The sequence below is a fragment of the Crocuta crocuta genome, unplaced genomic scaffold (assembly GCF_008692635.1).
Source record: "Crocuta crocuta isolate KB4526 unplaced genomic scaffold, BGI_CrCroc_1.0 scaffold3, whole genome shotgun sequence".
NCBI classification, from domain to species: Eukaryota; Metazoa; Chordata; class Mammalia; order Carnivora; family Hyaenidae; genus Crocuta; species Crocuta crocuta.
This window is the reverse complement of record NW_027529934.1, coordinates 6,489,726-6,512,583: the sequence shown is the minus strand read 5'-3', so window position 1 is coordinate 6,512,583 and position 22,858 is coordinate 6,489,726. Positions and strand designations below refer to the sequence as shown.

Genomic DNA, 22,858 nt, shown 5'->3' with positions numbered 1-22,858 from the left:
AAGTATGATCTTAAGGTCCCTAGGATTGAGCCCCGAGTTGGGCTCTACCCTAGCATGGAACAGAGCCTGCTTGGGATTCTCTCTCCCTTTCTCTCTGACCCTCTGCCACTTGGGTAAGCACTCTATCTCTTTTTCACTCTCTCTCTCTCTCAAAAATAAATAAAGGAGCACGAGGCTCAGTCAGTTAAATGTCAGACTCTTGGTTTTGGTTCAGGTCATGATCTCAGTTTCATGAGTTTGAACCTCGCACCAGGCTCTGTGGCTGGCAGTGTGGAGCCTACTCGGGGTTCGTTCTCTCTCTCTCTCTCTGTCTCTCTCTTCTTCTTCCTCTACTCCACCCCCACTTGTGCTATGTCTCTCTCAAATAAATAAACTTTAAAAAATAAATACATAAACTTTAAAAAATACACTAGGGAAATAAAATTTAAACTTACTACTTTCTTAGTCTTCAAAATGACAACAATGAACTGTGAACCATATTAAGAAAATACTGAAAGGCCTCTTCATAGGAATGTAGCCATTTTTTAACTGGATGAGACTCTCTAAATCTCTGCTATGATAAATTTACAGTGGTGGAGAAAATAACTGTTCTAAGACTTCAGGGGAGGAAGACACTACTGGAGACAGGTGATTAAGGAAGAGTCAAGGTGTTGGGGGATGAAAATGAAGAGGATGCAGCAAGAGTAAATATTTCAAGGAATTAAAAAAGGAACTAAAATGAAGACACGAATGTGCAATATGTTCCTGGAAAATAATGAATTGATTGTTCCCACTATATTAAATTGCTACTCATTTACACTCAGTTGCACCAGTATAGAAAAATATAGACTGATAGTTATAAATTAGATATTTTAAGGCTACAGATGCTGGGTATGAACATAAGTGGGTTCAGTAAATGGGTGACTGTGCAAGTGTCGTGATAAATGGCAACTGACATCTTCAGGATAAGGAGTGGCATGGATTCTGGCAAGTGAGAGCATATGCCTATCTAGCTAGTTGCTGCCCTGTGGTGATAGATGGTTACAGTTGTCAGATCTTCCAATTTTCAGAAGAAGTCAAAAATCTAGATATTTTAAAAATATAGTGTAGGTCAACTGATATTTGTCTCTGCAGGCTGGATCCACTTTGTAAGTTCTATCATATAGCTATTAATTTACTGAATTAGTAAGTACTAATTAGTAAGTACAGATATATGTAGCTTCAGGAAACCCACTCCCTCCCAAGCCTAAAAGGGTATATTTTTTGTCCAAGTGAGATTTGACTAGACTCCAGATGCTAATCATAATACAGAACTATCCTATTTCTGTATCTCTTGAGCATCCTAAGCCTGAAATGTCTAGAAAAAGAATAGATTATTTTATGTCCCTCAGATGTTTCAAATCTTAGTGCAATTCCAAAAGCCCTTAAACAATTCGACTGTCCAGGAATAAAAGAAAATAGTATTTCCCTGAGTAACATGCAGCACATACATATATACTAATTCTCTGTATCACAGATACTTTAAGAAACACCAAGTTTAAAGTGAAGTTCTAAGAGCACCTGGGTGGCTCAGTCGGTTGAGTGTCTGAATTCAACTCAAGTCATGATCTCGCAGTTCTTGAGTTCCAACTCTGCATCAGGCTCTGTGCTGACAGCTCAGGGCCTGGAGACTGCTTCAGATTTTGTGTCTCTCTCTTTCTCTGCCTCACATTCTGTCTCTCTCTCTCTCAAAAATAAACTTAAAAAATTTTTTTAATTAAAAAAATAAAATGAAGTCAAAAAGAGCACGTCAAATCTATTCATTTAATTTGAATAACACAAATGCGAAAAAAAATACCACTACAGGGGCGCCTGGGTGGCTTAGTCGGTTAAGTGTCCGACTTTCGCTCAGGTCATGATCTCGCGGTTCGTGGATTTGAGCCCTGCGTCCGGCTCTGTGCTGACTGCCAGCTCAGAGCCTGGAGCCTGTTTCAGTCTATGACTCCCTCTCTCTCTGACCCTCCCCTGCTCATGCTCTCTCTCTCTCTCTCTCTCTCTCCTAGAAATAAATAAAACATTAAAAAAAAATAATGTTTTAAAAAAAATACCACTACACAAAATCTTGACTTTTATTCATATATCTACTTCTTTATTTCTCATGCTTTAGAACTTAATAGATAATGCAGGATTCTACTGACTTTTCAGTGAAGAAAGGATGGCCACTTTAATTTCCTCATGTAAGCTCAGTAATTTAGGTACAATAAAGGCTATAGCTGCCCAAGGCCACTGGGAGTTATTTTTTCAAAGTATAAAGCAGGTCAAAGCTTTCTTTCAAGGTGACTTTGAGTTAGAGATGATCCATGGTAACAGATGCTACTCTTATAATAACATCTAGCCATAGCTGATTTAAAATAAGAGTTAATTACCTATTTTCTTTTCATTTTTATTTTATTCTTTATTGTATTGTTAGGAAAGAAAACCTAAAAGCAAAATATGGGCTTGGTCATATTTACTTTGTTTCCCAATTAACAGAGAGCTTTCATTAACACACATTAACATGAAATGATGGAAATAAAGTTGTTCACCAAAGTGATTTAAATATAGCTTCTTTTTTAAAATAATTTTAACATATTAATATTTATATAGAGGTTGCATATTCAGCAACATCAACTATTTAAAATATTACCAAGAGCACAGAAACCAAAAAATCTAAATAAGCCTCTGCGAAACTAAAACATATAATAAATTTTATGTATTAAAGTATGCAACATTCTACTCATGAATCATGAATCAATCTCATACAAATTTTTCATTTCCTCAATTAGAGACTGTTTTATCTAAAATACCAGCAGTCTCTTATGTAGATTTCTGGTTCACATATAACTTAATAGCCACAAATTAGAAGAGGGTAAAGTAAGGTTACAGCAACACTAAAATGTAATAGCAAATAGAGAGAAAAATAATATCAAAAAGAGAGAAGAATTATACATAAAAATAGATCTGCAAATACAGATACCTCCTGTTTTTGGAAGTTCAAGTTACATCATTTTGCTTTTACATAAAAAGACACAACATCAGTACCTGTTTTTGCTAACTGAAAAGAAACCTGAAGAGGATTTCTGCTTTTACAAAAAAGAAATTTTTTTTTTTTAAATTTTCAGCACTTGTTTTGCAGTAAGCCATTACAAAGGCATCCAGCACCCTGGGCAGTGAGGGTGACCCTATGAAGCACCTTCCCTGGAAACTGCACTCAGTATCTCAGCATTAAGCCGCCATAGCTTTGAACCATGTCAGTGAGCGTCTGTGCTTTATCTGGATTTATTTTGTGCATCTGTTACCAAAGTATATCCTAACGTATCAGAAAAAGCATAAGAGAGAATATTTTAGGGGCCTGGAAACACTAAAAATTGTTTCTATATAAATTAATGGTAACAGTATCTTCATGTTACATCATTTTGGCTTATGAAAGGTTTCATAGGAACAGTCTACTTTTGGGGAAACCTGTACATAGAGATTTAAGATAAAGGGAGCGTCAAATCAGTGAGGAAAGAATGGACTATAAAAATTAGGGTTGAGTTGTCCATTTAAATAACTCTAAATGGAGTTAAAGAAACAATACTAGAAAATACCAGAAAAAAAAAATTAAATAATTACACATGGGGAAAGTTACCCTACACACTACACAAAACAGGCCATAAAGAGAATGACTGACATTTTCATAAAATGAAAAATCTACATTCTACAAGATACCAGACGCAAAGTTAAAGACCAGTAACAGACAGGGAAAACATATATGCAACATTTAAAATAAAGGATTCACATGCAAAATAGACTTCAAAAATTTCTTACATATCAGTATTAAAAGATATTTCATAAGAAAAATGGGTAAATTAGAGGAATCCATAGAAAAATACAAATGGCCAACTAACAAGGAAATGAGACTCAACAGCCTAGATATCAGATGTTACTTCGAAATCATGAAATATAATTTTTAAACCATCAGAATGGAATATTTATTCCATTAAAATATTTCAGCAATGGTAAAGGTAAATAAAATCTTGCTCCCTGTTGGTGAGAATGTAAACTTGCAAATCCATTTAGGAATGCCATCAAAATTTTCAGTGTGTTCAATCCCACATGTAAGAAATATATTCTAAAGGAAACTCTGCACAGAAGGATGTGTGTACAGGATGTTCATGCAACACTGTTTTTAACAGTAATAAAACAAAGTAACATCCAACAAAAGGGAAACAGATAATCAAATTATAATAATATCATATAACACTATGTGGCCATTTACAAAAGATATACATAATCCTGGTATGTATGAACATTGTAAGACACACTGGTGATAAAACATTTAAAAAACAGAATATATACAGCATGATCTCATTTATGAAAAAATATATGCATATATCACTATTCATATGTACATTCATAGAAAGAAGACTGGAAGAATCCATACCAAACTGTTAATTGTGGTTATTTCGTCTGGAAGAGGAGAAGGTATGAGAGGGAATCTCATATTTCGCTATCTATATTCATTGTATTGCTTGATTCATTACAATGAGATGTATTCATGAATGATAAATAAATTACATTGTATAAAGAGTGTTATTAACTGGAAGAAAAAAAAAGAAACGTGGCATACAAATCTTTAAATTATACATAGTAAAACCTAACCAGCATAGCTAGTTGAAAAGAGTTAACTGTATCTGAATTTATATGAACATAGGATGATTAAGCCCTTCACCTCAGTTATGAGAAGTTGTACAATGCTGATTTCTAGAACATCAATTTCTATTATGCTTCCTATTACCTATCTGCTGAATAATGTTAGAAATCAATAATCCTAAACTGGAGAAACAGAATTTTAGTGTTCAGAAATCAACTAGCTAATTTCCCTTGCTTTACAGGTGAGAAAATACAGGTGTGGAGAGCCTAGATGACATGAGGTCTTTTCCCCCTTCCAGTAATAATGTAAATTTTACAGAAACTCACTATATTTTCTTATTATAAAATAAAGAATATAAAAGTAACATCTATCTGTGACTGAAGTGTTATAGACTGAACTGTGCAACCACCCTGTCCCAAATTTTATATGTTGAATCCCTAATCCCCAATGTGATTGTATTTAACGTTTATGTATTTATTTTGAGAGAGAACACACAAGCAGGGAAAGGGCAGAAAAAGAAAGAGAGAATCCCAAGCAGCCTCCACACTGTAAGCACAGAGCCCAACACAGGGCTTGAACTCAAAAACTTGAGTGAGTTGATAATCTGAATCAAAATCAAGAGTCAGACACTTAACCAACTGAGCCACCCAGGTGTCTCCTCAATGTGATTGTATTTAGAGGTAGGGCCTCTGAAGAGGTAATTAAAATTAAATGAGGTCATAAGAATGTGACCTTATTCGAAGAGGGCTGGTGTCCTTATGTGAAGAGAAAGACACATCAGAAATATGTAATGTGGACAATGAGGAAAGGCAGGTGAAAACTAGCCAGAAGAGGCCCTCTGTGAACCATTCTAGAAAAGCCTGCACCTGATCTTGCATTTCAATCCTCTAAAACTGTGAGATCATAAAATTCTACTAATTAAGCCACACAGTCTATGGTATTCTGTTATGACAGCCAAGCACACTAATACAATGAATTTAACGTGCCCTGAATTCAATAATTAATCTCAAAACATTAAGCCTACTTTAAAAAAAAAAGATAGCATAAAGAACTGCAAATCTTAACAAGATATATCAACAGTTCTAAGATTAGCATCAATGGGGAAACAACAGAAAGATAAAGGGGTGAAAAACCTCCAGAATTGGTCAAGAGTGACTCAAAGAACACTGCTATAGAGAATCCTTTGCTCTGAGTTAAATGAATATGAATTAAGTCAGCTATACTTAAAGAGAGGGAGAGAAAATGAGGAAGAGATTTTGTCATTTCTATTATGATCAAAATTTCACCTCAAATTTGGAGATCAAAGTTTCTTTCTCATCCACCCCCCAAATTAGGAAGTTAATAGCAAATGACTCTAAGAGTACTAATCAAGGTAAAACATCCCTATTGCATAGCAACCACCACCAAGTGTCAGGAATTGTTGTCATCAAATGACACTTAACACCATCAAGTATCAGGAATTACAGCAATTGTCAGGAATATTTTTCTTTTTATATCAGAACTGTCATCTTACTTTCACATGCAGTCTCTCAAAAACTCATTTCTTAAAACCATTATTAATTTCTTCAAATACCTTATGTGTTCCATTCAACTTTTTATTACAATTTTCAATGTTCTTGATTTACAGCTCTAGGAGAAACTGAAGGCAGGGATTTTTTAAATCTTTTTAGAGCCTATGCCCAACATCATGTCTGGTAGACAATATGCGCTTCATACATCATTTTTTGGAATTGTAAATGTTGAAACAATGTTAATTTTTGTGAAAAGTTATGACGTCTTAATAAAGTTTTAAAATATGAAATTCCAGGGGCACCTGGGTGGCTCAGTTGGTGAAACATCTGACTCTTGAATTTGGCTCAGGTCATGGTATCATGGTTTATGAGATAGAGCCCTCCATCGGGCTCCACCCTGACAGTATGGAGCCTGCTTGGGATTCTCTCTCCTTCTCTCTCTGCCTCTCCCTCAGTTGCACACTCCGTCGGTCTCTTTCTCTCTCTCTCTCAAAAAAAAAAAATAAACATTAAAAAATGAAATTCCAACAAATGGATATTCCTGCACAAAAGAATTCAGTTGCACCCCAACCTCATGCCATATATGAACTTATCTAAATGAATTAAGGACCTAAATGTAAAAGTTAAAACTATAAAACTCTCAAAAGAAACGAGGCATAACTTTTCATGACCTTAGATGATGCAATGGTTCCTTAGATATGACACAAAAAGCAGAAGAGATGAAAGAAAAGGTTGATAAATTGGACTTGATCAAAATTTAAAACTTCTGTATTTCGAAGAGCACTTTGAATGAAGTGAAAGAACCACCACAGAATGGGAGAAAGTATCTACAAACCATATATATATCAGATAAGGTCTAGTATCCAAAATATATAAAGAACTCTTAGGATTCAACAATAAAAAGACAGGTAACCCAATTAAAAAATGGGCAAAGAATCTGAATAAACATTTCTCCAGAAAAATATATAAATGGCCAATGGCATATTAAAATATTTCAACATTAATAATTGTTAGGGAAATGCAAATCAAACCCACATTGCCACTTCATATCCACCAGGATGGCTATGATTAAAAAAGAGAGAGACAGACAGATAGACAATAACAAATGTTGACATGAATGATGAGACACTGGAACCCTCTTATATTACTGGTGGGAGTGTAAAAATGGTACAAGCACTTTGGAAAACAGTTTGGCAGTTCCTCAAAAAGTTAAATATAGAGTTACCATATGATCTAGCCATTCTACTTCTAGGTACTATACCAAAGGGAAGTGAAAAGATGTTGACCCAAACACTTGTACACAAATGTCTACAGCAACATTATTCATAACAGCCAAAAAGGGAAAACAATCCAAGTGTCTATCAACTGATGAATATATAAACAAAATATAGCCTATCCATATAATGGAATATTATTCAGCCATAAGAATGAATAAAGTACTATTACATGCTACAGCATGGACAAATCTTGAAAACAGTATGCAAAGGGAAGAAGCTAGGTACTAAAAACCACACATTTCGTTTATATGAAATGTCCAGAACAGACGAATTCAGAGGCAGAAAGTAGATTAGTGGTTGGCAGGGGCTGGGGGAAAGGGGCATAAGGAGTGATGAAATGTTCTGGAATTGGATAGTAAGACAGTTGTAGAAATTTGTTAATGTATTAGAAATGACTAAATTATATACCTTTAAAGGGTGAATTTTATTGTATCTGAATTATATCTCAATAAAATACATTTTAGCTCCTAAAGCACTGATAAATTAAAACATTCATTTATTTATTCAACAAATAATTATTGTGCCTATTAGATGCTAGGCTCTGTGCTAAATGATGGGGAGATATATATATATATATAATGAACAAAATAGATGTGGCTCCTGTCTCTCAAAGACTTTGCATTCTACGACTGAGACAAAAAGGAACTCACATGAATAAAAAAAGAATTACAAACTGAAAAGTGCTGTGAAGGCAACAGGGTATAAGAAGAAAGGTAGGTACTAGGATGTTTAGCTATCCTTCAGGCAGGGAAAGAGATGGTTAGAAAAGATCTCTTCTTAGGAGATGACATTTAATCTGAAACTTGAACCTAAAGAACAAGAAAGAGCAAAAACAAAATGATTCCTAAGAGTGGCAATAACGGATCAGAAAAGGAACTGGGGTTCCTGAGGACCTGAAAGGCAGGTTACTACAGAACTGACAGCTGGTAGTGATAGGTGCTAAGATTAGGGCGGTAGGCAAAGGCCTTTACATGTAGGAAGGCCATATTAAAGAGTTTGAATTTTATTCTCGTTGCAATGGAAAATATTGAAGGGTTTTAAGCAGGAATCTAAAAAGTAGAAAAATTAAAAGTAGAATTAGTTTACTTTTACTATTTAAAAAATAGCATTTCCCAGGGCATTAGGTATGAGATGAAAGAAGAATTCCAAGGAATTCAAATAAATTTGGGAAATATGAGTGCAAAAAGAGGTCAACTGAACTCTTTAAGATAATAGTTCTCAACTGGGGATGGTTTTGCCTCCCAGGGGTTATTTGGCAATGGCTGGAGACATTTTGGGTTGTCACAACAGGAAGGGTATTACTAGCACTTAATGGACAGAGGGCAGGGATGCTGCTAACCATCCTACAAGGGCGAGGATATCATCCTCTCTCCCCTCCCTCTCAACAAGGAATTATCCAGTCCAAAATGTCAACAGGGCCATGGCTGAAAAACTCTGCTTTAAGGCTAAAGAAGCATTACTATGCTAATATACACTGTTATTATATGAGAAGGAGATATAGTACATCGTGTTTCTCAAAGTTATTTGTAAGAATATAATCTTTCTTTGGGGTAGAGGGGGAATGGCAGGGAAAAGACGGGAGAGGGGGTGCAGAGTATCTGGTAAAACTTCCAAGAACATTATTCTGTGGATCACTAGTTGCAGAGGCACTAACTGTAATATCACCCCTTTATATTTTTATTATATTCCATATCCAATAGTTTCTATGACTTCTTAGTCTCTCAAAAACTACTCATAAATGAAAGAGCTGATGAATAAAAATTAACATATGACTGGGTTCCATCACATTTAGGAAGAATATTTAGCACTACTGATTACACATTTTTAAGAAAAAAAGGTGTTTTTTTTAAAGTGCGATTTACAAATTAGGAATAAATAACTTGAAATTCTATTTTTTCTCAAATGCTACTTCATCAACAGATGGGTGAATTATATAAAGCATATGGCTAAGAAGATTTTAAAAATAAAAATGTTACTCTAAAATCACTGGTGTAGTAGAAATAGAACCGGGAGTCATTCATTCAACAATATTAAGTCCCTTGTATGTACCAGGCAATGGGGCAGGCACTAGGGATACAATGATAAGCGAAGTACATGTAGACTCAACTCTCAGAGATTATATTCTACCTGAGGAAACAGACTTTAATCAAATATACAAAAATACACAAAATGTAATGTGGGTTTTGAAGAAAATGCAACGATGAGAAAAAAACAGCAGTGTGATCTATCTAGTCTGCAAGGAGCTGAGGGAAGGAAGATGTAGGGGTTTCTTTCTTTCTTTTTTTTTGGGGGGGCGCTGGGTACTCTATTTTTTTCCTTTTTTTTTTTTTTACAAATAGTTTATTGTCAAATTAGTTTCCACATAACACTCAATGCTCATCCCCACAAGTGCCGTCCTCCATGCCCATCCCTCCTCCTCCCCACATCCATCAGTCCTCAGATTTTATCAGCATTCAAGAGTCTCTCATGGTTTGCCTCTCTCCCTTTCCCCCACCATTTCCCCCCTTCTTCTCCCCCTTGTTCCTCCGTCAAGTTCCTCCTAATCCTCTTATACGTGCAAACATATGATATTTGTCCTTCTCTGCCTGACTTATTTCACTCAGCATAACACCCTCAAGGTCCATCCATGTTGCTACACATGGCCAGATTTCATTCTTTCTTACTGCCATGTAGTATTCCATCATATAGATAAACCAGAGATGTGGGGGTTTCTGAAGAAGGGTCATCTAAGACGAAATCTGAAGGGTAAGTAGGCATTTAGACACAGCTTGTGTGCTCTAAGCATATATGCAAGAACAGCAGCATACAGATGCTGTGCAAACAGGCATGGTACATTTGAGAAACTAAAAAGTATGTGACTGGAATCCAGGGAGCAAGGGCAACAATGGTGCCAGTTAAGGCCAAACAGGCAAGCAAGGGTCTGATTGGTCACGGTCTTGAAGGATAAAGGACTAGCCTTTTTCCTATGACCAAGGACACACCTTTGAAGGATTTTAAGCAGAGGAATAATTGTGATCAGATATGCTTTATAAATGAAGGGATATGGGGAGACCACTCAGACTAGTACCTAGATACCAATTGAGGGACCATGATAGCCTTAACTAGTGTGAAGTCACCAGAGATAAGAAGTGGAAAATTTTAAGAGACAGTATGAGGGTAAAATCAGTAGGTTTTAGTGACAGATTGGATATGGTTCTATTGTCAATTACCTGTATTAGCTTGAGTAAGTGATTTTCTGGCTCTTGTTTTCTCTTTGACAAATGAAAGCATTTCATTAGGCAATCTCTCGGTCCCCCTGCAGCTCCAAATTTCCAATTCCATAATTAAAGCTGCTATTTTCTGCAAAATCCAACTACGCAGAAGGGTCCTCAGCAAAATTTTCTGATCTATTTTGAGGTTCCATCATATGAGGTTTTAACTTAATGTGCTTTTAAAATAGTCATGGTAGAACAACAAACACTTCTTCTGATTGAGAGGGACATGTAATTGAGATGAAATTACTGGCACTAAGTCTGACACAATAAAAAGTATTTATCACCTCAGTGAATATTTACCTAATATCTGCTAAGCAAAAGAAAAAAAAGCCAAAGCCAAACAAAAAATAATAAATGAAAGTGATAATTCTAGCATGAGCAAAATTCAATGAAGTTTTTTCAAATGTTTTTGGCCCCTGTAACCTCTAAAAGAACTTTGGAAAACTTTCTTACATATATTTAAATTATGACAAAAGATTGTGTACACATTTAAATAGTTTAAATGTAATTTCTGATATATTGTAATTATTTACATTTTAAAATAAAATATTGTTTTAAATGCAGCTAAAGGAATTTAAAATTTTTTTAAATGTTTAGTCATTTTGATAGTGTAAGAATTATAAAATGAAAAATGGTAATTCTTTTAGTACATTTGTTGCAGATTTCTATAGAATATTAACTACATATAAATTGGCTGTGGCTTCTCATTGTATATATTATTTTAAAAAAATTGTATATGGTGATCTTTTAATATAGTAAATTACAAATAGTATAGTTGATAGTGAATTAGAAAAATCAGTGTCTGGCAGAGTTATACTTCTCTACTTCTTTTCAGGAAATATAGCCATTTGGCTCATGATTAAATTTGATTTGGGTTAATTGCTTACTTTTGTTTAGTACTTTTACATTCATCAATTCACTGAGAACACTGAGAAACAGGTTATTGTAGTAGTTAAAAGTTTAGGCCTAAGACATGGGCTCTAATCCTAGCTCTGCCACTTAACTACCTTTGTGTCTATGGACAGTTTCCTTCTTTAGCCTTATTTTTCCATTTTAAAACTGGGAATAAAAATATTACCTATCCTGTGGTTGTAAATGTTAAGAGACATAATCCACACAATTTATTATATAACATAGTAAATATTCAATAATTGTTAGCTATAATTTGGTTCTCTTTTAAACTTTTAAGGTTCCCTTTTAAAATTGTTAAGTATTCTCAGATTCTTTGACTTTTTCTTAGAATCAGATTTATGAATAAAAAATGCAAGGGTAAAATTGTTCTAGCATGGTTTAAAGTAGCAAAATTTTGAAAAAATGTAAATTCCAAATAATATGAAATCAAATTCCAGAACATTCACATGAGAGGCTATCAAGCCTTTAAAATAATGGTATAAAAAGGATTTATAATAATGTTATATACTCCTAACAGAATGTTACATAAAAATATAGACTATGCACACATAGATAATGATCCTAATTCTGTACAGCACATACACATACATATCTGTTCATGGAAAAATATTTCAGAAGAGTGGCCGAGATAGTCATGAATGGTTGGGAGTCCTGATGATCTTTCATAACAAAGGCTAATTAATTACTCTTACCACAGGAAGCTTTTATATTTTTAATTTTTATATAAATTAATAAGTGGAGGTGTGACCTAAAATTAAGTTTTGCTGTGGAGTCTGAATGCTGTATAAACACTAGAGACTGTACATTATGTCCTATTTATAGCTTTCTAGGAAGATCTGCTTCATTCATGGAAGATTTATAGGTCTGCTTCTGAACTCTATGTGCCAGAAATAAATGGTCAGAGTTGATGCTTCTGTGTGAAGCCCTCAAGCCCCATAATTCTGTTAAATCTTTTTGGGGAATGCACCTGAATTAAGATCGAAGACATGACTAAGATTAAATTTATGCAGTTCTTTATGACTTTGAGAAGGACGTAACATGTAGAGGGTTTTGTATAGCCAAAATCATAATCATCAGGTATTTTAGTCTGCAGTATTTATTTACACTACTCTTTAACAAAGTTAAATAGAAACTATTAAATGTGAATCTGAGAAACACATAAACTTTGGTATAAGAATTAAAGTCTTATTATTCCACTAAATCTATTCCAGCTTATTTAGATATTTCAGATTCCTTCCTTTAGTAACTAAAGCCATTTCTCAGTGTTCTTAAGGCTCTGAGCTGTTGTTTACAATGTTTCTCAGGATGTTTCCCAAATACAGGAACTTTACTTATCTTTATGTGAATAAAAATTCTACCACTAAAGATTTCAATAAGTTCAGAAAAAAAGCAATGCTTTTCACTGGCTAACATTCAATAAGTTCAGTCAACTGCAGTGCACTTGCACTAATTTGTTCCAGGCATTCTGGAACAGGAAAGACTTGCTGTTGTATCCCCTTCTCTTCAGAAATTTTAGCTTTCTGGAAGCAGTAAGTCTTAATTTTCTGTAAGGGAAATAAGTCACTTTAAGTATTTTAAGAAAAAAAAAGATGTGTCCTAGGATTTTATATCTAGTTTCAGGAGGAATTCCTTAAAGTTGATCTGTGAACTTATGGTTAAGATTGCTAGTTTTAAGGGTGTCTTTGATTTTATTTTTATGTCTTAGGAGCGCTGAACAGTGTTTGTCCTTTTATAAAGGAGAATTCCCACCCTGTTGCTTCTTAGAAATACTGTATTGATTATATATTTGAATATTTATTTTCCTTATTTGATGCTTTTTATATGTTAAACTTAAGGTCTGATTTCCTTGTGAAAGAGTCAGTGAGGTACTAATGAATGTTTAGAGTTAAACACCGAGGATGTGGAGTTGTAACCCTGTAGCACAGGGCACATCCTCCTGTCTCTCAAAGGAGCACATGATGACTTTGAGAATCGCCAAAGCGAAGGTAGGATTAAACACCTCTTACTCTCAAATTAAGTAAAATCTTTATTGAAATAATTATGATCTCTCCTAATATTTATTGAGTGACAAGTACACTGCTTACACCAGGCCGCTGAAAGAAATACAGGTGCCAAGGTGTGTACAAAGTTTTGTGACCTTGGCGTAAGACACAGAGGAGAGCTGAAAGATGTTTAGATGAATTGAGTTTAAATAGCTAAGTCATCTGGAGAGTGCAGGTATAAGTCACCTGCATTTACACTAAGGAGTGTATGCATTTGTTTTAAGAAATATATTGTATGATAAAGTTGCCTAAACATAGAATTTATACTTACACTGTCTTGACTTCTCTAAACACATGCTGTTTCACCTGGCAACAGATATCCTAAATGTGGTTAGAACTTATTCACCTCCATGGATGTATTTTGTGTCCTGTTTTAAGTGTAGAAGTGCATCAGACCATATTATGCCCCCCTTACTATCTTTTACAAATCTCACAGCAAGCTCCTTCATCTGCCTCCTGTCTCTAACATCATTTTAGATTACTTTCACCTGGTATGGCTTAGCAGTACTGGCTAATTTTCTCAAGTCAGCCATGCTCTCAACACTCACACACTTCCTCCTGCCCCATATCCCTCAGTTCCTTCTTTATATCTCAATTGGAGTGTCATTTTGTCTGGAAGACTTGCTTGACCACTTCACATAGGCTTTAGTTCCTGTTGTCATGCTCCCTTAGCACCCTGTACTTTCTTTTTTATTACATGCATTGCTCTTACAATTACTTCATTAGTTATCTGTTTTCTCTCAAAGGGATTATGTTAGCATTCTTGATCAGTGCCTTCCTAGTCAATAGCACGGTGCCTAAAAATATTTGCTGTTGAGTATCTAACATTGATATTTAAGATTTTTTATTAGGCTCTCATAAATTAAGTAGCATGAGGAATGGTAACACAATTATATCATTCTCTTGTCTAGGTTTACATTGTTGTTTATTTTTAAATTTGTTTGCCTTCAAACTCTAGACAATTTAATCTTTTTTATTGTGAAATAATTTTAACCTTAAAAGTTGCAAGAATAGTAGAGTTTATGTATACTCTTTAGCCAGTTTTCCCCAGTGTTGACAGTTCAACCACAGCAATTGACAAAACCAGGAACTTAACATGTTGGTACAATACTATGTAAAACTATAGGCCTAATTATAATTTTACCAGATTTTCTCCCTGTGTCTTTTTCTGTATAAGGATCCAAGATGGAATCCCACATTGCAATGAGTTATTTTTCTGTTAATTCTCCTTCAATCTGTGACAATTCCTTACATGACTTTGACCCTTTGATGATTACCAGACTTTGATGAGTTTTTTGTACAGTATCTGTAAGGGTTTTTTTGTCTCATTTTTTTTCATTCGTACATTCAAGTTATGCCTTTTCGTCAAGAAAACTGCAGAAATGATGTGCTCTTGTACCCCAATGTTCATNAAAAAAAAACAAAAAATAAATAAATAAATAAATAAATTATGTTTATTTCTTCAAGTTAAAAAAAAATTAAATAAATATTTTTAAAAATTAAAAAAAAAAAAAGAAATGATGTGCTCTTCACAATGCATTATGTCAGGTGGTACATGATGTTGATATGTCTTATTTTCTTGTTGACGTTTACCTAAATTACTTGCGTAAAGGGTGTCTGCCTAGATTCTGCATTGTGAAGTTACTATTTTCCTCTTTGTATTGATAAGTATCTTCCTGCTTCTCAAATTTTTGCCTACTGATTAAGCATCTGTAGGTTATCTTGCCTGCATCAGTTAAATACTGTGGTGGTTTGTCTAATGGTGATTTTACATTCCTCTTGTTACTTCTTTTTTTTAAGTCTTCTTTTAAAAACTTTTATTTATCTATTTTGAGAGAGAAAGCATGTGCATGTGTGCATACATGGGACGGTCAAAGAAAGAGAGAGAGAAAGAGAATCCCAAGCAGGCTCCATGCCTGGTTTATCTATGTATCAATATGGACCTGTAGATAGTTATTCTATGGATTATAATACAATATTATCCTTTATTTTATTGCTTTGGACTTTGGGAGCTTCTTCAGGCTGGGGCTGGCTCTTGTGTCATTTTGACATGGCCCCATCCTTTTGTGAGAATTTATTGTCGGGTATTAAAGATATTCAAAGTTCATCTCGTATTTTCCCTGCCCCGGCCCTGGAACCAATCTCTTTCTAAGAGCTCTGACTCTTTTTGTTGGAGATGGTATTTAAAAATCAAGGTCTGAGCTCTAGGTGTGCTCATTTAACAATGAGTAACATTTTTCCTACATTCTGACACTGGATAGAGCCAAGGGGGTATGTTTGTTAATCCTTGCATAAACACATATCTATTTATCTCTTTACCTACAAATATTTAACAACCATGAATTCAAACTGAGATCTCTGATTCCACTCCCACACATAAAGTTCATTGCAGCTTTTCTTCTTTTTTACCCCCCAAGGCACAATTCCCTATTACTCCTTCTGTTCTGTGCCTCAAATTTACCTGACACTCCTTGTCCCAGGAGATAGACTGTTTTTAGTCAATTAGTATACTCGGGGCTGTTATGGTTAGTAATGTTTCTGAGAAGGGTTATTCAAGAGGGTAAGTGTAAGAGAAACAAGAGAGATAATATGAATATGAATGTTAGGGTAAGGGAAGAGATAGTTTTGGAGTACTTAGGGAGAAAATGTTCAGGCAGAAGAACAGCTTGTGATAAGATCCAAAGAAAAGTAAGTAAAATATGGCTGATTCAGGAAAGTGAATATAGTTCAGGACAGCTATCCAGGTTGAGAAATAGAGTTTGTAGTTTGCCTACTGATATTCTGTCGGATTATCTGTGCATCACTGAAACTAGGTTGTTGAAGTCCCTACCATTATTGTGTTTCTGTGTCCCCTTAGATGTGGGGATCAACTCCTTCTCTTCACTGGGAGAAGCTAGGAGTTGGGAGTTCCCTCCCAATTGTCTGGCACCTTGCTACGGAGTGGGGTTTATGGTGAGAGAGTGTCTCGGTCTTTCCTGATCATTTCAATAAGGGTGATGTGGGTATTTTCTCATTTACCTGATATGTAAGAGTCACACAGCTAATTTGTGGATTTTTTTTTTTCTCTCCAGAAAGGGATTCCTCTGTAAGTAGTTGTACAGATGAATTCAGGAGCCTCCTATGTCACCATCTCAATCAATGTATTGTTTTAAGAGGGATGCAACTACAAAGTATGCTTTAGTTGCTTAGGTGGTAAATTTGTATGTAATTAAGAGCCCAAACTGTGATTTTGGGGATCAGAAATTACTTGGTTTTTTTTTTACTTGAATTGAAAGTGTTCTTTTTTCCTCAAAAAAAAGGAACTTTGCCAGTTGTCCATTTAAAATATATAAAATCACTAAACATTTTTAAAAATTGCATTTTAGTAGCCACTTATTCATTTCCTTAATTTTACTTTATATACTTTGCCTTTGCTCTCATCTTTCTCAATGATTCTGGGATACATTTTGTTAATTATCTATTAATCATTGGAAGGGTCTCTTTATTGGTTGTTGCTTTCTGGCCTAATTTGAAGAATAATGAAGAGTCCCAAAATATAGAGGAGGAGGAAAGCATATTAAACCCTGGGTCTTAGGGTATTTAAGCTAAGAATTTACATGTATATATTTTAGTTGATATGTTGCTTTGGAATCAAAATAAAATGTGGTATATAGGGAAAATTTTTCAATCATTTATGGATCTTAAGGAATTTAACAAAGAGTAAAACATACCTTAATTTTGCAGTACTTTTTTTTTTTTTTAATATTTTTATTTATTTCTAGGAGAGAGAGAGAGAGACAGCATGAGCAGGGGAGGGTCAGAGAGAGAGGGAGTCACAGACTGAAACAGGCTCCAGGCTCTGAGCTGGCAGTCAGCACAGAGCCCGACGCGGGGCTCGAACCCACGAACCGCGAGATCATGACCTAAGCGAAAGTCAGATGCTTAACCGACTAAGCCACCCAGGTGCCCCTGCAGTACTTTTTTTGATAGAAACCTGTTTTCTCTCTTTTTATGTCTGATTAGAATACTGATCTTACATTTATCATAAATGCATTCTATCTTTAGTTGCATGCCTGGCACTAGAGAAATGAGATAGTTACATGACTATAGTTCTGTAAAAGCTTTATTCATGGAGTAACTAGAGTGGTTTTACTTCTTATGGCTCATTCCTATACTCATCTTTGCAAGAAGAAAAAAAAAGACTGAAAATTCAGTTAAACTAATACTATTCATCTTGGGTAATCAGATATTTTATATTTGCTTTGTTTATAGTAACTCTAGTCTTTATAATATATATGACCTGTTGCTTTCCAGAAGTGAAAAAGAACTGTGACTATAATAATAATAATTCAGCTAAAGTGAATTTAACTAGATAAATTTAATTAGTAAGTGCCTTTAAATAATGGCATTCACTTTCTAGTTATATGAAGTAAATAATTATCAGAATTAGCAAGTGGAAGCCACTCAGTAAAGAATAAATAATTCTCTTGAAAATATCATCTGTATACAAATTAGTATTTTGTCTTCATGATTCGATGAAGAATAGTACTGGAAAAAAATCCTTTACTTATTCTCCTTCCAGGGTATCCATTTCCAGATCTTGCATTTATACTATATCCTGAAATTGATTTGCCTTAGTAGTTGCTAGCAGCCAAGCAAGCAGTTCTTTTGCAAATGGCCTTGCCCTGATTTTATAAAAAAAAGCTTTGTCTTTTGCTAAATCTGAGTATTGTTATAATGTTTTACCTGCGTGGCTCCCAAAGGATTAGTCTGAGATACTCAAATTCTTGGTATAGATGCTGGGAAAGTGAGTTTAATTAACAGGGTAATTAATCCTGGGGTGCCTGGGTGTCTTCAGTCAGTCACACACAAAAATATCACCAAAAAATATCACACAAGAATGTGCTAATAGCAGGGGACTTTAAATACCCCACTTACAGAAATGGATAGATCAACTAGATAGAAAATCACTAAAGATACAATGGACTTGAATGACACATTGGACCAGATGGATTTGACAGATATATTGAGAACTCTACATCCTGAGGCTATGGAAGTAACTTTCGTCTCAAGCGGGCATGGCACATTCTCCAAGATAGATCACATACTTGGTCATAAAGCAGCCCTCAATAAATATAAAAGAACTGAGATCATACCATGCACTTTTCACATCACAATGCCACGAAACTTGAAATCAATCACAAAAAAATCACGTGTGATGAATGAGGAGATGTCATACAGTGCTATTTTCTGCCATATGTCCTTACCCTATATATTATTTCCTTTTTTTTTTTCTTAGTTTACTGTCAAGTTGGTTTCCATATAACACCCAGTGCTCATCCCCACAAGTGCCCTCCTCCATGCCCATCACCTCCCCTTACCCTCCCCCCCACCCCCATCAACCCTCAGTTTGTCCTCGCATTCAAGAGTCTCTCATGGTTTGCCTCCCTCCCTCTCCCCCACTATTTTTCCCCTTCTCCTCCCCCACAGTCCTCCATTGAGTTCCTCCAAATCCACCTATATGTGCAAACATATGGTATCTGTCTTTCTCTGCCTAACTTATTGCGCTCAGCAGAACACCCTCAAGTTCCATCCATGTTGCTACAAATGTCCAGATTTCTTTCTTTCTCATTGCCATGTAGTATTCCATCGTATAGATAAACCACATCCTCCTGATCCATTCATCAGTTGATGGACACTTAGGCTCTTTCCATGTTTTGGCAATTGTTGAGAGTGCTGCTATGAACATTGGGGTACATGTGCCCCAATGCATCAGCACTCCTGTATCCCTTGGGTAAATTCCTAGCAGTCCTTCTGCTGGGTCATAGGGGAGTTCTATTGTTAATTTTTTGAGGAACGTCCACACTGTTTTCCAGAGGGGCTGCAGCAGTTTACATTCCCACTAATAGTGTAGGAGGGTGCCCACTTCTCCACATCCTCGCCAGCATCTAGAGTCTCCTGATTTGTTCATGTTGCCCACTCTGACCGGCATGAGGTGGTATCTCAGTGTGGTTCTGATCTGCATTTCCCTGATGATGAAGGACACTGAGTATCGTTTCATGTGTCTGTTAGCCATCTGGATGTCCTCTTTGGAGAAGTGTCTGTTCATGTCTTCTGCCCATTTCTTCACTGGATTATTTGTTTTTCGGGTTTGGAGCTTGGTGAGTTCCTTATGGGTTTTGGATACTAGCCCTTTATCTGATACGTCGTTTGCAACTATCTCTTCCCATTCCATCGGTTGCCTATTAGCTTTATGGATTGTTTCCTTTGCTGTGCAGAAGCTTTTAATCTTGATGAGATCCCAATAGTTCATTTTTGCTCTTGATTCCCTTGTCTTTGGGAATGTGTCAAGTAAGAAATTGCTGCAGTTGAGGTCAAGGAAGCAGTTTCCTGCTTTCTCCTCTAGGGTTTTGATGGATTCCTGTCTCACATTCAGGTCCTTTATCCATTTTGAGTTTATTTTTGTGTGTGGTGTGAGAAAATGATCTAGTTTTATTCTTCTGCATGTTGCTGTCCAGTTCTCCGAGCACCATCTGTTCTGCCAATACCATACTGTCTTGATGATTACAGCTTTGTAGTAGAGGCTAAAGTCTGGGATTGTGATGCCTCCCGTTTTGGTTTTCTTCTTCCATATTACTTTGGCTATTCAGGGTCTTTTGTGGTTCCATACAAATTTTAGGATAGTTTGTTCTAGCTTTGAGAAGAATATTGGTGCAATTTTGATTGGGATTGCATTACATGTGTAGATTGCTTTGGGTAGTAATGACATTTTAACAATATTTATTCTTCCGATCCATGAGCATGGGATGTTTTTCCATTTCTTTGTCTTCTTCAACTTCGTTCATGAGTTTTCTATAGTTTTCATCATACAGATCTCTTTATATCTTTGGTTAGGTTTATTCCTAGGTATTTTATAGTCTTTGGTGCAATTGTGAATGGGATCAGTCTCTTGATTTCTCTTTCTGTTGCTTCATTATTGGTGTATAAAATGCAACCGATTTCTGTATATTGATTTTGTACCCTGCAACTTTGCTGAATTCATGGATCAGTTCTAGTAGGCTTCTGGTGGAGTCTGTCGGGTTTTCTATGTAAAGTAGTATCATTGTCTGCGAAAAGTTAAAGTTTGACTTCTTCTTTGCCAATTCTGAGGCCTTTTATTTCCTTTTGTTGTCTGATGGCTGATGCTAGGACTTCCAGCACTATGTTAAACAACAGTGGTGAGAGTGGACATCCTTGTCGTGGTCCTGATTTCAGGGGATAGCTCTCATATTTTCCCCACTGAGGATGATGCTAGCTGAGGGCTTCTCATAGATGGCTTTTATGATGTTTAAGTAAGTTCCTTCTATCCCGACCTTCTCGAGGGTCTTTATTAAGAAGGGATGCTGCATTTAGTCAAATGCTTTTTCCGCATCTATTGACAAGATCATATGGGTTTTATCTTTTCTTTTGTTAGTATGATGTATCATATTGGTTGATCTGTGAATATTGAACCAGCCTTGTAACCCAGGAATGAATCCCACTTGATCATGTTGGATAATTCTTTTTATGTGCTGTTGCATTCGATTTGCAAGTATCTTGTTGAGCATTTTTGCATCCGTATTCATCAAGGATATTGGCGTGTAGTCCTCTTTTTTTGCTTGGGTCTCTGTCTGGCTTGGGAATCAGAGTGATGCTGGCTTCACAGAATGAGTCCGGAAGTTTTCCTTCCGTTTCTATTATTTTGGAATAGCTTGAGAAGAATGGGTATTAACTCTGATTTAAATGTCTGGTAGAATTCCCCAGGGAAGCCATCTGGCCCAGGGCTCTTATTTGTTGGGAGATTTTTGATAACTGATTCAATTTCTTCACTAGTTATGGATCTGTTCAGATTTTCTCACTCATCCCATTTGAATTTTGGCTGTGTGTGTGTATTTAGGAGTTTGTCCATTTCTTCTGAGTTGTCCAGTTTGTTGGCATATAATTTTTCATAGTATTCCGCGATAACTGCTTGTGTTTCTGAGGGATTGGTTGTAATAAATCCATTTTCATTCATGATTTTGTCTATCTGGGTGCTCTCTCTTTTCTTTCTGAGAAGCCTGGTAGAGGTTTATCAATTTTGTTTACTGTTTCAGAAAACCAACTCTTGGTTTCATTGATCTGTTCAACTGTTTTTTTTGTTTTTTGTGTTTTTTTTGGTTTCTATATTGTTTATTTCTGCCTTCATTTTTATTATTTCTCTTCTGCTCCTGGATTTGGGGTGCTCTTGTTGCTCTCCTTCTAGTTCCTTTAGGTGCGCTGTTAGATTTTGTATTTGTGCTTTTTCTAATTTCTTGAAATAGGCCTGGAGAGCAATGTACTTTCTTCTTAGGACTGCCTTTGCCGCATCCCAAAAAGTTTGGATTGTTGTATTTTCATTTTCATTTGTTTCCATCCATTTTTTAATTTCTTCTCTAAGTGCCTGACTGGCCCATTCGTTCTTCAGTAGGGTGTTCTTTAACCTCCATGTTTTTGGAGGTTTTCCAGACTTTTTTCTGTGATTGATTTCAAGTTTCACAGCACTGTGATCTGAAAGTGTGCATTGCATGATCTCCATTCTTTTATATTTATTGAGGGTTGCTTTATGACCCAGTTTGTGATCTATTTTGGGGAATGTGCCATTTGCACTTGAGAACAAAGTGAATTCCATGGCTTCAGGATGTAGAGTTCTAAATAAAGAGAGACAGAGCTGAGTGGAGGTAGGGCAGAGAGAGAGGGAGACAGAGAATAAGCAGCAGTCTCTAGGCTCTGAGCTGTGAGCACAGAGCCCAACAAGGTACTCCAACCCACAAACTGTGAGATCGTGACCTGAGCTGAAGTTGGACGCTCAACCGCCTGATCCACCCATGCACCCCTAGATCCATCTTTTAACAGTCCATTTTCTCTTGGAAACTACAATTAATTCCCATTACCATTTAATGAATAAAATTTTAATTATTTTGTAACCAGTCATCCCTATGATATCTAAATTCAATTTCCTATTAAATTTGAATGAGAGTGAAGTGAGTGGGCAGGAGCTTATTCTTATTATTAATGCTCTTCTACTTATATTGCTTTAAAACTGTAATTCAATTTTTTTAATGCTGTATTTGAAAGTTTAATACAAAGATGCAAAAATTTCTTTCTTTTTTGAAAAATAAAAGAGGGGCACCTGGGTGGCTCAGTCAGTTAAGAGTCCGACTTTGGCTCAGGTCATGATCTCACAGTTCGTGGGTTCGAGCCCTGCATCAGACTC

General features: G+C 35.7%; 1 protein-coding gene and 1 pseudogene across 1 annotated transcript in view; both read right to left on the bottom strand.

Annotated features, from left to right (window-relative positions):
• XPR1 (xenotropic and polytropic retrovirus receptor 1) overlaps positions 1-22,858 on the bottom strand; it is a 207,008-nt gene that overhangs the window by 79,382 nt on the left and 104,768 nt on the right. The gene's annotated exons all lie outside the window — the stretch shown is intronic.
• LOC144230936 (cullin-4A-like) overlaps positions 12,994-22,858 on the bottom strand; it is a 49,516-nt pseudogene continuing 39,651 nt past the window's right edge.